The 8,445-nt window shown below is 43.1% G+C and overlaps 1 long non-coding RNA gene across 2 annotated transcripts; it reads right to left on the bottom strand.

The window, feature by feature from the left end:
* Window positions 1-4,402: 4,402 nt before the first annotated feature.
* On the bottom strand, window positions 4,403-8,445 carry LOC128827614 (uncharacterized). 2 transcript variants are annotated; one of them, XR_008443026.1, is made up of 3 exons: window positions 8,013-8,445; window positions 5,894-6,016; window positions 4,403-4,492 (listed from the first exon to the last, which is right to left on the bottom strand). It is a non-coding gene; the product is annotated as an uncharacterized LOC128827614 (long non-coding RNA). The 2 variants fall into 2 exon arrangements; XR_008443027.1 differs by lacking the exon at window positions 8,013-8,445 and adding an exon at window positions 6,124-6,304.

The raw sequence follows: 8,445 nt of genomic DNA, 5'->3' as shown, positions 1-8,445 counted from the left end.
AGCGCGGGGGGGACTGAGTGCGCATGCGCACAGCGCATGCGCTGCGGCTCCGCTTCCCCCGCCCCCTCCCCGCGCATGCGCGCTTCCCCCCCCCTTGCTTCTTCAGGTCTAGGTTGGCCTCCTCTTAAAGGGCACCGCATCCATGTCTGGGCTGAGCTGGGAAGGGAGGGGAACACAGCCTGCAGCCTCAGTGGAGACCCCTGGTCTCTGCTTTAAAGGGAGGGGGATGGGTTGGGTATCATATTAGGGGTTGCCTACACCAGGCAGCACTATCCGCCATGGCCTGTCTGCAGGGGGACCATGGCACCTCATGCCAAGGCGTCCCCTGGAGCCTTAGCACAGTGCCCCAGCGGCCTCCCCCATGCTCCAGTACCCCAACCTCACGCCTGGGTGCCCCAGTACCCCCCTCACCCTCTGGCACTTCCGCCTCCCATTTTGCACCGTAGCACTCCCCACCTCACACCACAGCACCCTGGCCACGTCGCCACAGTTCTCCCTTGCACGATGACGCTCATACTTCACACTAGGGCACCCCCACCTTAGGCCTTACATCATGGCATCCAGGCCATGATACCAGTGTCCCTGCCTCTCCTGATACAGTGCCCCCATCACACACCACAGCATCCCCACCTCATGCCATAGTGCCCTCCCCTCTTGTACCTGGGACCAATTGGCCTCAATGAAGACTGGCTGCATGTCACCACCCTCTGTTGGATTGCCTGATGCGGTAAGGCAACTTTGTTCCAGTGACCAAGCTGTTCACAAGCCCCCATCGAAGTCATGCTTGAAGTCACTTCGTGGTATCATGACATTACTCTTGGAGGCAGTATGTATTTGTTTATTTAAAGGAAGCTGGCAGGTTAAAAATAATATATTCTTACAAGCAAATTTCCTCCCCTATGTTGCTCATGACATCTTGAGTTCATTAGCACTGAAAGGCTGTTGTTTATCTTTCATCTCTGAGGCAATCTATTTTTATTATTAATATTTATATTACGACAGAGCCCCGAGGTGCATCTCTCCCATCCTGGGATTAGCACCCCATTGTTTCAGAGACAAAAATAGACACAGTCCCTACCCTGATGAGCTATTTATTGTTTGCACTTCACTTGGACTGGCCAGTGAAACTAGATTACTCAGTTTTGCTTTTGTTTATAGTCCCCAGGCTATGTCAGTCACTAATAATAATATCATAGTCAGTTTCTAGTTAATTTCACTTTTTATCAGTGCAATACCTGGATTGCAAATATGTGGAGGATAATTTATTTGTTTTCATTGGAGTTTTTCTAATTTTGCAGAAAGATTTCTATTGGTCATAGGTTCTGCAAAGATCTGTTTCTACAGAAACTAATCCCCCAATCCGGCAAAGATTTGCACGTTTAACTTTAAGCACATAAGAGGTCTCATTTTTAAGTACATGAATAGTCCCACTGATTTTAAGTTAAATTTAGGCATGTGTGTAAATCTTTGCAGGATCAGGGTTTAAATCTTTAACGCTTTGTAATGGTGGTCATCACCGTGATACCTCCCACCAGTAACAGGATATGCCTTTCAAAAAAACATGAAGACTGTAAGTCCTTCATGCTAGAGACTGTCATCAGTTTTTACCTGGTATAGTGTCAAACACATTGTCAGCACCCAAGGATAATAATTATGAACAACATAATCCCAGTTGTTTACTAGTTAAATAATCTAATTGTTAATTACAATTTTAACTAAATCGTGTATTCTTCATTTCCTATCCTAATCTCATGTGCACTATTGTTGAACAGCTGTTAAACAATAGCCACATTCTTTGCCATAGATAGCTGCATTTCAGTGGTGGTTGAAATGATCCCTGCATAAACTGTATCCTTCACTTCCTACCCTAAACTGTTGTCTTGTTGTGATTCATTATTAAAATGCTGTCAAGTCTCTCTCTAGAGGTGGCTGCATTCCAGTAGTGGTGAAATAATTCCTGTATCTAATAATCATTAATAATAAATTATTAATTATACTTTACTTTTCATCCTTAAGTGGATTAACTATTTAATAGTTAATATATCAGTTTCTTACATCTTAAAGTACTTTGGTATCCTTCACAATGAAAAGTGCTATATAATATAAACAATAAATTTGTTGTGAGACTTAATTAATATTTATAAAGTTCTTTTAAGATTCTTGGATGGATGGAAGTGCAAAGTATAAATATTTATTAGTGGCCCAAAACAATGGAGTAACAATATTGTCAAATCCTGAAATATGATAAAGTTGTGTTAAAAATTATTAATTAAAAAAAATGTGAAGTTCTTTTTCTTTGACTTTTGGTTTCTGAGCCTGTAAGTTGCATTAGGATCACATCTTCAAACTTTGCTCCACAATCATGAGCGCTAGCGCTCCAAATGAAAGCTGAGATTTTTATGTAATCACATGACTCCAGGAGCTGGGGCTTTAAGAAATATCACCAGACTCTCAATGAAATCACAAGTGTTTGCAAAACTGATGTTGCGCACTGTCATGTCTGGAACAATGTTGTAGAGTACTATGACACTTTTTATGAGTTGTTCAGCGCACAACAACAGGAACAATAAGCTTTTTCTTCTTGTGTTTTTCTCATCAAAGAAATAAACTGAGGAGCTGAGGAAATGTCAGCATAAGCCCCCAGATTTGACAGTATACTGAAAACACATACAAAACACTGAGTAATATTTTTTGTTAGCAATAGGCCCTGTCATTCAAATTGAATGTTACAAGACAATGTGCTGTTAACAAGTGCGCCTGATAAAGGATTTTCTTGTATTGGTACGGTGTTACTGATAGTGAGGCTTATTATTTTGTGAAATAATCTCCCACTGGAAGTAGGGAAAATCATATCACCTGAGACATTTAAAACTAGATCAGGCAGAGCCCTGGAGCATAGATTCTAAAGTACAGTCTTGCATTAGCCCCTGTTAGGAACGGAGTAGACGAACTGATGGGACAAATTTTCAAAGTTGCCACAACTTGGCTGAATCTTGCACCTAATATAAACGATGTTTGTATTACAGTTGGTATATGAGACTGCGCGTAACTCTGTTCTTCCAAAAATACTGCAGGACATGTTGCTCAGCTATAGTAAAACTCTAGCTTTGCTCACACACAAATTTGCACTGGGTTAATTAAACCAGTGCCAACCCCCATGTGGACACTCTTATTTTGGTTTAAGAATGACTTAGATTCATGGAGCTTAGACTTGTTATTAATTGATTTAAGATAAACTGAAACAAGCCCTATTTCAACTGAAATAAGGGTTTCCACACAGCCTTTGGCACTGGTTTAACTAAATCCGTTTAAAATCACATCTTAAGTTAACCGTGTGCAGCAGCATATAGGTAAGATTGTTACCAGTGGAGTAGAGTGAAAATCCTAAATTACATCAGTACATTTCTGTGGTCTTTCTCTCTTCTTATAATGAAGCGTCACTCCATTAATAGTAATTTTTCTCTCCAGTGTGTTCAGATGCCACTCTGCGAAGTCCTCTGGAATACAGCATTTTCCACCTACCAGATAGATGCATTCCAAAGAGACTACCATCGCCCACTCCTCTGCTCTAGGGGCCTGATCAGCACACGGGAGTCTATAGGTATGTCTGTATTGCATTGTATGCCCAGATCTGTGACACCTGTGCTTGTGGACTCTGTATTTCCAAACACATGAGCCATAGGGGCTAGAACTAGGGGTGCTGGCTTGAAGTGGTTTCCATTATATACAGGGTTTGCAGTTTGGTTCAATGGCTCTTAGCACCCCCACTGTACAAATTGTTCCAGCACCACTGACCTGAGCATCCACACTCCATTGTAAACCTGGGTTTACAATTGCTGAATACAAGTCTCATAGCCATGGTAACCCATCGATACTGAAGTAGGCAGACCTTGTGACTCAGGTTTGTGGATTGAGCTGTATCCACACAACAAAATGACAGGGCTTGGACTTCAGTCAAAGAAAGATTCAAGCTCTGACCCACCACAATAGCAGGATCCTAGAACCCGGGTACTATGCGCTTGCTGACCCAAGTCAGACTGATTTTGTGTGTGGATGGAACGGGGGCTTAGGCTCAAATCTGAATCAGAGCCTGGACTTAGTGTGCTATGTAGACATACTCCGTGGGAGTTAAATAGGATTTGGATCAGGCCTAGGTGATAGAGGAGGGTTAAGAGAAGTGGACACTATCCCATGGCAAAAGGCTAAAATGGCATCCACTGACTCCCACTCTTGGTGCATCTGTTTTTAGGGTGGATTAAAAGGAACTGGATTACTCTTGCCACAGCTGCTTCCCACTGGTAGCAACAACACACAAATGACCCCCTAAAATGCAAGGGGTGAAGAAAGCCCTTGCCATTGTTCCTGGGCTGAGAAGGCGGGAGCAATAACCAGGTAGGCTCTCTCCTGTTATAGCGAAACTCCACTTCACTGTGACTTTTCTGTGTGAAAATAAACACTCCACTTCAGGACTTAGATTATGTGGTGATGGACACTATAGAAAGAAAAAAAATATAGACAGACAGGTAGATTAGACAGGTAGACAGACAGTTGTATACTGATTTATAGTTGATTTTAATTTACAGAAAGAAAAAAAACCCAAATCATAGCCTATGGCACACCTCTCTTTAAGAGCATTTGTCTTTAAATGATTGACATTTTTTTAAAAAGTGATTGTGAAACTCCAATCGGGTGGAGGCTGCAGTTCAATGAATTGAATGCATGAACATTCCACATACGCGCAGGCATGAATAGCTGAGTGTGGATCATCCAAATAAACCCCTCAGCATTGCACATTCTTATCTACGCACTCCTTCCTCTATTTTAACTCTAGTCTATTCAAAGAATTGCAGCTGCAAATTCTTGGACCATTTAAAATTGTTAAATACAAATAAATAACAATAATAATGTTTTCAACCAAATTGGGAAGCAGATTCTGTAAGCATCTTTGTTTTATTTTGTGGGATTACCTGGAAGGAACATGGCTAGCATGGCTCTGGAGCACACTATACACAAGTTGGGAGCTCAGTTTTGAAACGTTGGGTCCCGTAATAGGACAATATATTAACAGCTCTAATTTAAAAAAATGGGAGTTTGGAATTAACAGAACTGTATGTCTCCTATATAATAAAACATATATTGCTGTATTAGCAAAGAACCAGGCCAATTTTCAAGGGATGAGAAATAGGTCCGGGAGAAAAAATTTGGTCAAATAGTTTATTCAGTGAAAAAAGCAGCTTTGTGGCAAATTAAACTATTAATGAATTTGGTGAATAGTTTTGGTCGAATAAAAAATTGAATTTTTTTAAAAAGTCTAAATAGTTAATTTTGACATTTTCACAAGGAAATGTTTTCGCTTTTTGTCTGAAACAATGTTTCCTTTCTAAATTTAGCTACATTAAAAAAAACATTCAAAGTGTAAAAAAAAAACCTGAAATGTCATGAATAAAACAAAAATTTCATTTCAGGTCAAAACACTTTTTTTTTTCCTTCCAGATTTTTGGTTCAGCCACCAAACCAAAAACTCAATTATTCGCTCAGTTCCAGTGAGAACTCCTTTCCCACAAGTTTATAGAATACAGAGACACTCTGATATGATGGTGATGAGCCTGAGACACAAGCCTAGACAAATTACATTAGACAGAAAAGTTGCTCAGCAAAGACCTTCCTTTAGTCACCTCCTGTTGGAGTGATCTGGAAAGCATGTTTTGAGTTCGGTCTCTTAGGGTCAGTGTTAATGAGGAGGGTTCAGCTCCATTTTGCTTATTTATATCAAACAAGTTTTTTTCCCTATAGTTTTTAATAACAAAAATAATGACTTTGATTTTCCCTCTGATGGAAACCTCTGAGTGAGAGAGAATCCCCTTTAAAGAGATACGTCCTAAGCTGTACTCACTGTTGCTTGTCCTCGCACTGCGGTGCTCTTTATATTCCCGACATCTGCCCCGGGAAGTTTGGAAACACCTGGACTAGCATTCTCATCCGCAAGCGCTGGATCCACCTCTGCATTCCTGGATGGCTGGGAAGTGCAATATGGAAATGTTACATTGGAGTCTTGCCTGCAATAGGAATAATTCCTAAACCGTTTTTGTCGTGTGGCTTGTCACAATGAACATACACCCTTACCACACAAAAATGCTTCCTATTGGAGCTCAGACTTCTACTCCCTGCTGCCAGCCCTGCAGTTGCTCGTATTCTCAGTTTGGGGACAGCTTTCTTCTTCAGAGGGTTTCTTTTGTATCCACAGCGTCATGCCATGTCCGCCATCATTGAGAAATCACATTCATCAAAGGGATCTTCACAGAGCATGCTATTTTTGCTTGGCTTCCAGCTCATTTCCCTTCTGCAAGCCTCAGTCCATGCTGCTCTCATTTTCCCCTTGGAAGGGAAGTGGTAAAAGAATTTGCCACTACTCTGCCCATTAGTACAAAAGGGAAACACACAATACACCATCCTGACCAGGTATTTGGTTTGCTTTCCAAACCAACTTGCAGGACAGCTCAGCTGTGCAATCTCTTTCCTTCTCCTCAAGTCTGCCACCCTGCGCAAGGCCTTCTTTTTATTCACAGCACTGCATTTCCCCTACCTTTACTCCTCCCACTACCAGCCAGCAGCCAGTTTACTCGATCCATTCATGCCATAGTGTCCAATTGTTTCAGTAACCACCATCACTCCACAGTCCAGCAGGGAACTCTTGGGGTAGGAAACGTGGGGGTTAGCCTGGGACTGTTTTGTCTCCTTTCAGGCAACACAATGGGTTGTGGGATTGGCATTCCTGGCTCCCCCTCTCCTTCCAGCATAGCAGTAGGGGCGGGAGTGAGTGAATGTTAGGGAAAATCTGTAACTATTAGTGGGGATGCAAATGGGAGTGTGGGGAGGAGCTAAGGTTTGCTCTGCCAGTGAGAGGGAGATGAATGAAGTACCAGGTCTACATTAGAAACGATGTGCTGGTATAGCTATACCAGCCTGGCTATACCGGCAAACCCACCTAGTGTACACACAGTTGATACCAGCAAAAGAGTGCTTTTGACAGTCTAGCTTATACTAGTTCAGCAAGCGAAATAAGCTATGCCAGCCAAAGCACTTTTATGCCAGTATAACTGTGTCTGCACTAGGACTTTAGCTGGTATAGAAATGTCACCAAAATACTATATCCCTAATGGCTATTACTATATCGCTAACGTTTCTAGTGAAGACCGGACCTAAGAGGATTGCTGGGCAGGCACACCTGGCAGGGGAAAACACCTATTCACAGTCATTTCACCCGGGGATGGTGCCAGCAAGGTACTGTGGGGTCTCAGGACTGGATCACTTGAGAGGAGGGGACAGCAATGCCCAGAGGCTGGGCCTTCCTGCCTGTGGCAGGATGTGGGGAGAGGACAGTGTTCACGGGCTCTGAGGAGGATGGCAGCAGGGAAAGGGGAACTAAGATTGAATCAGGGCTCTCTCCCTAGGCAGAAGCTCGTGGGATCTAGCAGCTGAAGTTTAGACTGCCTGTGGATCTTGTAGCCTTTGCCCCTGTCTAGCTCCACCAGAGTAGCTGCGGTGGCAGCTCTAGTGTAGACAAGGTGCTGGCAGTCTCTGTGGGTGGTGCTGCATCACTGTTAGCAATGGAGAGCAATAGTTCAGAAAAAAACCTAGTGTAGACACAACATTTGTGCCGTGGCAGCCCAGGAGGGAAAGGAGGAAATTAAATGCAGGGAGCAGCCTAAGTTTGTTTTTCTTTTACACAGTTACCATTGTTTTATCTCAGAACCCTCCCAGCACAGGGCACCATTGGCGGGGAGAAGGAAGCTGGCAGACTGCGGGGACGGCAGGAGTTCAGATTACAGTGCGGTGATTTGCATTTCCATGGCACTAGTGATGTCACGGGCCTACACTAAGCAAGGTCTCCTGAGGCTCTGAAGACAAAGGGGAGCGACAAGAAGCATGGAAAGGAAACAACATAGACTTAAAGGACAGAAGCCAAGTTTAAAAAAGAAATGAATTCAGCAGGCGCTCAGTCATATACTCACTAACACAGGAGTGATGGCAGGGTCATAATTTTTTTCTTTGCAGTTCACTTTTAAACTCCCCAGGCACAAACGCCTCCCAGACTTGCAGGGCTGGATTTGTCACTGAGATAACATCCCCTTCCCCCAACCTTCCACTGATTAGAGAAGGAGCCCGCGTTGCAAAAAAAAAAAAAAAAAAAGGCAGCTGCTACACTCTCCCTGCTAGAGAGATGCCCAGGAAGTGTCTGATGGTAGGTGGATCGAAAGGAGGAAGCGGAACTCAAAAGGGAATATTCTAGTTTTCCCTCCACAAACAGATGCCCTTCTGCTGCTGCATTTTAGTCAATAAGGTCTTGTGACAGGGACTTTCTGTAGAGATGCTGGCCCAGGATGGGCTATTCACTTCTAGATCTGTGATGGATTTGATTTGCTTGTGCCACACTACCCCCAAAAC

This window comes from Malaclemys terrapin, chromosome 22, assembly GCF_027887155.1.
Source record: "Malaclemys terrapin pileata isolate rMalTer1 chromosome 22, rMalTer1.hap1, whole genome shotgun sequence".
Classification (NCBI taxonomy): domain Eukaryota; kingdom Metazoa; phylum Chordata; order Testudines; family Emydidae; genus Malaclemys; species Malaclemys terrapin.
The sequence above is the reverse complement of the archived record's forward strand: the minus strand, read 5'-3'. Positions and strand labels throughout refer to the sequence as shown.